This window comes from Sceloporus undulatus, chromosome 6 (assembly GCF_019175285.1).
Source record: "Sceloporus undulatus isolate JIND9_A2432 ecotype Alabama chromosome 6, SceUnd_v1.1, whole genome shotgun sequence".
NCBI lineage: Eukaryota > Metazoa > Chordata > Lepidosauria > Squamata > Phrynosomatidae > Sceloporus > Sceloporus undulatus.
Window position 1 is genome coordinate 120,611,869 of NC_056527.1, and position 6,455 is coordinate 120,618,323.

Here is a 6,455-nt window from a genome sequence, read left to right on the forward strand (position 1 = left end):
CTGAATTCTTGGAGGACTGGAGAGGTCTCAGCAGACTGGAGGAGGGCACATGTTTTCTTCATCTTCAAAAAGAGATCGGAAAGAGAATTCTTGAAGTGAGGAGTGAATCTTCTCTGGGTTCAGAGAGGACCATTCCTCATTTCAACAGTGCTAGTGAATTGTGAGGATGCACAATGCGGCAACGCGCTACACGGCCTCTCCTCTCTAGAGAATGCAAGTGTTGCACAGCAGCACAATTCAATTTTACATGTTCATAGGTCAGTTTGTGATGATGCAAAATAATAATAATGTTTTATTTACATCCCGCCTCTCCAGTGGGATGCCAGCCATGAATGATGATGATGATGATGATGATGATGATGATGATGATGATGATAGCCTTTGGTTGTCAAGCTGAGTAGGCTCACTGAATCGGTGGAAGTGACACAAGCATGGAAACCAGCTTCCATGAATTCAGTGTGTCTACTTTTTGTTGCATTTAACAATTGGGTTTCAGCCTTGGGCTGTGGCTGTTGTTACTTGCACACATTGTGTAGAATGAATCCCAAGTATTGGCTCTGCACCGGAGTTGACTTGAGGGCCAATGTGTTATCATGGTTTGAGCATTGGAATAGGACGCTGGGAGACCAGGGTTCAAATCCCTATTCAGCCATGAAAACCCACTGGGTGACCTTAGTCAAGTCCAACTCTCTTAGCCTCAAAGGAAGGAAAGGGCAAAATCCCCTCAAAGAAATCTGGCCAAGTAAACAACAGGAGGTTTGTCTTAGGGTCACAATAAGTCATAAATCACTTGGAGGCACGCAACAACAACAATAATAACAACAATAGTTTTGAATTGGGAACATAGTGAAAAGGCCAGTTGCTTTCCACGGGGAAAGTACGAGGATCGCTGAGTCCTAGAAAGAATGGGATGTTCACTGCATTAGAGGTTAAACCCGCTTAACCAGGCTAAGAGCCTTAAAGTCAAACGGCCAGGACTAAGGTGATATCTTCCAGTATTTAGTGGACATCAAAGGCTTGGCACTTACTTATTCCTGATTTAGTGTTTCCGTCACAGAAGCATCCAGGCTGGGCCTTTAAGGAGCTTTGGGGAGCTAAGAGCGAGACCAACCCAAAGCGGGAGGAACAACCAGCCGGAAATGGGGCTGCGCACCATCCACAAAGTAGCACACTCTTGGCCTGGGGAAACCATTTGCACCAGGGCCTTAGCTGAGCGCATGGACTACAATGGGCCTCCAGAGTGCAGATGCTGCCACCTGCATAAGGTGGAGGGAAGCTGGTAGCATGAACCTTCAAAGACTTGTGACCATTTCCTCAAATGCTTAGGGTAGCATGAGCTTGCGTAGACTAGATCGACTTCTTCAGACGCATAAGGTGGAGAGAAGCTGGTAGTATGAGCTTTTGGAGACTAGATCGACTTCCTTAGATGCATCAAGTGGAGGAAAGCTGGTAGCATGAGCTTTTGTAGACGTGAGCCCACTTCCACAGATGCATGGAGCTAAGTGTCGAGGGACAGCCTCACAAGTGTCAAGTCATATTGTGTCTCCTTGTTGTAAGATCTCAGCCAAAACCACTCCAGACTCACGTCAAAGTGTGGGAATCGGATGTGAAACCATGTACATTACATTTTTAAATTATCTATCTATCCATCTGTATAAAAAACGAAGCCCCCTCCTACCAGCTTTCCATCGGGTTTGGGAGCTTATCTTGTTAAGAGACATATCTGTTGTCTGCTTCTGTTTTGAATTGCAAAAAGAAAACATCCTGCAAAACTTCCAGCCAGCGAAGCAAACAGAAAACAAAGGGGGACATTTAATAAGAAAAGTAGAGGTTTCCTTCCCTTCTGCCCAGCTTAAGGCCTAAGCCGATCTGTCTATGCGCAAAGCGTAATCTCGGGTGTTTGCCGGCCGCTTTGCTGGTCATTCAACCAGAAGAAAGCGCAACGCAGAATGCGCTGCAAATGGAAGCGTTTTAGGGTCGTTTTACAGGTCTTGCATCTCTGGGAACCTCTTTGTATTGAATCTTCAACTGGGGTCACCGGAGCAGCTACACTTTAAGCTTTAAACTCAGGTACCTAAGGTTTAAGCTCAGGTAAAGCAATCTGAGGAACAAAAAGGCAAAATCCCTCTCCCAATGAAATCTTGCCAAGTAATATTGTTGTGTGTGCAAATTTGCACTATTACAACAAAAATCCCACAATAGATACCCTGAATAACACACCTGATCTGGTCTCATTTAGGATGTTTATCAGGGTCAGATCTGATGCATCTTGGAAGAAAGGTGGGATACAACAGCAACAACAGCAACAACGACAATGACAACAGTCCTTGGATAGGAGACCCCCAAGACGAAAGACCAGGGATCTCCAGGGAGCTGAAAGAAAGAATCCTGCCTGACTTTTGGGAGAGGCTTAGCTCCCATTCAGTGTTGACAGTACTGGACTAGAGAGACAACTGGTGCGACTCTGGATAAGGCAACTTCCTAGGAATGTTAAATGGCCACCGCACCAAAATAATCAAGGTCTCACCTCCCACTTGGGGCTACCAGAAGGATCTTGCCAAAACCTGGGAAGCCAAGGTTTCCTATCAGAATTAACAATGTTGGGTCGGACGGACTAAGGGTACAACTCAGACTACCAGGAAGGAAGACCAGGAAGGACCTCCAGGTGGGTTTAGGAGTCCCAGAATCCTAAAACCACAGAAACCTAGAGCTGGAAGTTGCCCCTTGGGCCACTGAGTCCAATGCCCCATTGCAATGCAGCATCTCCAGGTAGAGCATCCCCAGCTGCAGGGAGGTGTCCAGCCTCTTTTGGAAGACGTCCAGAGAGAGACAGAGGTCACTCCGCCTTTGCTGAACCACTCTTGCCTTCAAGACGTTCCTCCAAGAACTCTCAAAAAGGTCCTAATGTTAATCCAAAATCTACCTTCCGGTTAATGTAAAGCCATTGCATCTGGTCCTCAGTCTTCTCTCCACCAAACTGGAGATACCCAACTCCTTTGACCTTTAGCATCATAGACTCACAACAAGTACTATGCTGGGGATGCCTCTGAAATTACATCGGGGTTCAGCTGCGATGTCAAAAGGCTGCTTTGATGCATCTCCAGCATTTATAAACTTAGATGACTTTACACCGAAAGGTTTTCTGCCACATTCTCCGGCCAAACCTTCTGCCTCTCCTTCCATGGACTTCACTCCCTTCAAGACCTGGACGGTTTTCCCAGCTGCCTCTCATCTGAAAGGGCTTCTTTTTGTGCCTCTTTTTGGTCACTGCAGTCTCCTAAAAGCCCTTCCATCTTGATTTGGATTTCATTATCATTTCTCAGTATCTTCTAGCTAGGGCTGGCTGAGTCGTCTAGGTTCGGCTAGGCACCCCACAACTCCATAGTTGGACCTGAAATTGTAACTAAAGGTAACTGCAAGAACTGGTGGCATTGATCCAATTCTCTCGTAGGAATTTGGGAAAGGAATTTGGCCCACTTTGAAGAAGCAAAACGGACCCTGGAGTGTACAAAGTGGCCTCTCTTAGACCTTTGCAACCCCTAGCAATCCCTAAAGAAACTTTCAAAGGGAAGCTGAGAGGCCGTCTCCAGACCCGAAGAGCTTAGAAAAGACAAGAAATGGTTTTCCTACCTGGAGATTTTTGGTGCTTTTCACCCATTTCTTGCCTCCGGCCAACAAAATTTTCACAGAACCGCCCGCGTGCGACCGCTTTCCGCCTCCCCAAAAGAGCCCCCCGACCAAAACGACAACAGCGGCAGCAACAACAGCAACAAAAATTAATGCCCTGTAACTTATTTTATCCACTCTGTCTGGTTAAACTCCGCCGCTTAATAAGCAGATTATAGGGCAAACGGAGCCGTTTTCTTCGCTCTCAGCTCTCATGACATGAAGTTACCAAACCAACACAATTCCTGGGGAAGAGGAGGGCTGTTGGGTGACTTTGTGCGTTTGTGCATTTGTGTGCGTGTGTGAGTCTAAGAAAGAGTGGGGAGGGGAGAAAGATATAAAAAGAGAAGATGGAAACAATAGAAGCTACAAAAAGGTGTATATTAATCCCTCCACAACCAGAAATGTGAAACGCAACGATGCAGACTGTGCAATGTGCCAACCAAGCCTTGTCTAAAGCACCACAAAAGGCACATGAATTGCTAAATCAGACCTAAGAACTTGAGATTTTACACATTTACACAATACCTGCCTATTAACTGAGTGAAACCGCTGGTGAATAGCCAAAATTGGTTTCTTGTTAAAACACTTGTCCCTCCATATTCTCTGGGGTCAGGGGCAAAGGACCCCGTGAATGGGGAAAACCCACAAATGACAAAAATGCTATGTCTTTACCCAAGAGGACACCTCTCTAGGAATCTCTAGGTCCTCCAGGGCAACTTGGTGGTCAGCATCTGCCAGACATTGACCACAGAGTTACACTGGAGGAGCTACAAAGGCCTAGTAAGAGAAAGGTAGGCCAATCCCATCAGGCCTCCCTTAAAGGAACAGCGCCCTCCCCAAAGGCATCCAACTCCATCCTGGCCTCTGAGGGGGAGAGAGGGTGGGCAAACGCCATCAGTCCTGTCCTTAAGATACAGATCCCTCCATCTGTCCATCTGCCATGGTCCAGGCCTCAGAGGGAGAGAAGAATGCTGGACCTAATCCCCTTCCCCTCAACCATTCCCTTCTCCTTTTGTGTCGTGTCTTCTTAGATTGTAAGCATGGAGGCAGGGAACCGTCTAATTAAATGATTTTATGTACAGTGCTGTGTAAATTTACAGCGCTATATAAATAAAGTTTAATAATAATAATAATAATAATAGGAATAATCTCTAGGTCTTTCAGGGCAACTTTTAGTTACAGCTGACCATAGAGTTGCACTGGAGGACCTAGAGATTCCTAGAGAGAACATATTAATCAAATCTGTGAATAATCGAAGCCGCAAATATCAAAGCTGCAAATATGGAGGGAGGAGTGTACTTGTCTATTTATTTACATTGGCCAACCAGGCTTTTCATGCAACCATAAAACAATCCAACCCCATGTGAAACCTAAAACAGGACAATTAAATCGGTAGACAGTAAAACGTACAAAATGAAAGCTGTCCCTCTTCCCCGTTTCAGATTCTGCCAAGAAGCGAAGGTAATATACAATGCTGATTTTAACCACCGAGGGCTGGATCCCAGTCGTTTGTAGAAGAGAGTCATGATGGCCTATGGGACTAGGGCTCTGGAAAGCCAGCATTTGAACCCTCAGCCAGCCATGGAAACCCCATGGAAACTTTGGCCAAGTCACACTCTCTCAGCTTTAGAAGAAGGCAATAGTGGCAAACCTCTTCAGTAATACATCTTGTTAAGAAAAGTGTATGGGTTCCATAAGTCAGACCTGAAGGCACATAACAACAACATTAGTAGAAGCTTTCTGACTGATAGCTTGCTGATTTGGTTTATTGCACCAGGAAAAAAAAGGTCTGGGAATGGTCTTACAATGGACAATGGCCAAAGATGACTGGACATCCACCTGTGCCATGTCTCAAAGAGTAGTATTCTGATGTTCAGAGTAAGATGCTGCTGCTGTTGCAGGAGGAACCTAGGAGTCTAGAACTGGGTTCCTGACTGCAGAACTGGCTTTCTTGGAAATGTGCAAGCAAAGCGGAATGGCCATCGGCAATGTCCCCCACAACATCCCCACTGCGCAAGCATGCTCAATGGGGGAAGGACATGGTCTTGGCCAACGTTTGCCACCCCTTCCCCTTCTCCGCCGCCTGCCCTAATGACGGGCATTGTGCTAATTATTTCGCAAAGCCCCAAGCAAAGTTCCTTACTGCCAGCGCCATGGAAAGCAGACAACTATTTTGGTATGCAAAATGCTAAGCTTTGCTAAGGAGCTTAAGGACTGGGTTGTGGGGCAGGGATGGGAGCAAACGATTTTGGTCTTGCCCTCCAAAAAGTGTGTCGGTGCGCCCCGCCATTACACTCACTCACTCCCAAAGGTGCTTATGGAAGTCTATGTGGGATATAAATATAGGATCACCTACATTTTGACGTTTTTCCTCACAGGGACTCCTCTTTCTGCCTCTCTTTTTCTGCCAACTTGAAACTTCTGATATGCCATTTTTTACTTTCAGCATTCAGGCACATGATGGATTGATGTCCCTTTAGTCAAGGCAAATATATGACACCGGAATCCGTTTTCCTATCCTCTTCCTGAATCCTCAAAGATCTGGGAAAGCAGTGTCCCTTTGCATCACCCAGCTGCAAAATTTCTCCAACTGCAACATAGTTATGGGGCATGCGCTCCCCCCCCAAAGGGGTGCATTTAATTCTATTTTAATATACTATTTATGTATGTTTTTAACTGTATGTGTTTTTTTAAAGTTGTAAGCTGCCCTGAGACCCAGCCTTGGGAGAAGGGCAGAATAATAATAATAATAATAATAATAATAATAATAATAATAATAATAATAA

General features: G+C 45.6%; 1 protein-coding gene across 2 annotated transcripts in view; it reads right to left on the bottom strand.

Annotated features, from left to right (window-relative positions):
- The window catches only part of SLC4A5 (solute carrier family 4 member 5), a 40,685-nt gene that overhangs the window by 29,826 nt on the left and 4,404 nt on the right, over positions 1–6,455 (bottom strand). The window lies entirely within an intron of this gene.